This window comes from Pygoscelis adeliae, unplaced genomic scaffold (genome assembly GCF_000699105.1).
Source record: "Pygoscelis adeliae isolate BGI_AS28 unplaced genomic scaffold, ASM69910v1 Scaffold100, whole genome shotgun sequence".
In the NCBI taxonomy this organism is placed as follows: domain Eukaryota; kingdom Metazoa; phylum Chordata; class Aves; order Sphenisciformes; family Spheniscidae; genus Pygoscelis; species Pygoscelis adeliae.
Genome location: NW_008824034.1, coordinates 3,040,791 through 3,041,471, shown reverse-complemented (window position 1 = coordinate 3,041,471; position 681 = coordinate 3,040,791).

Below are 681 nucleotides of genomic sequence, written 5' to 3'. Positions count from 1 at the left end.
CCCCCCCCCCATTTCAAACCCTACAAGTAACTGCGGCTACAGCAGAGCCGTGGGCCGGGGCCACCTCACTGCTGGTAGTGGGATGTGGAACACCTGCCTTTGCGGTGCAGTCTGGAGCTGAAATACTAACAAACAGCCTCAACCCTTGGCTCTCAGAGCCCAAGTCCTGGGGAGGGCGCGGGGGTCTTTCCTGCCCCAGGTGGTTTGTGCTGCAGCGTCACATGAGGGCCCGCAGCAAGGGCCAGCACAGAGCCTTTGAGGTAGGAAATAATTTTATTTAATTCTTTTTTTAAAGCACTATTACTTTTAGGGTCTCCCCGTCCCAAGACAGGAGGGTTGCTCATGAGGTTGGGGCGGGAGGGGTTGCTGTATTTTTGGGTGTTGTTTGTGGGGGTCCCCCCCCCAACCTTGGCACATAATGTGGGGAGGCAAACACACACGTTTATGTTAGGGAGCCGCTATTGTACACAATTTGTGGCCCGGTGTGGCTGGCAGGAGGGAAAGGCCGTGCATTTCCCTGTCTTGCCCATTAAATCTGCATTGCCCCAAGACAACACCATGGCTGTTCTGCAGTGTCCCATCACCGTACATGAGCCCAGACATGGCAGGTGTCAATCAAATGTATCTCGGAGGTGGTGGTGGTTGGGGTCAGGGGCTTGGGGGGGTGCTTTTTTTAAATGG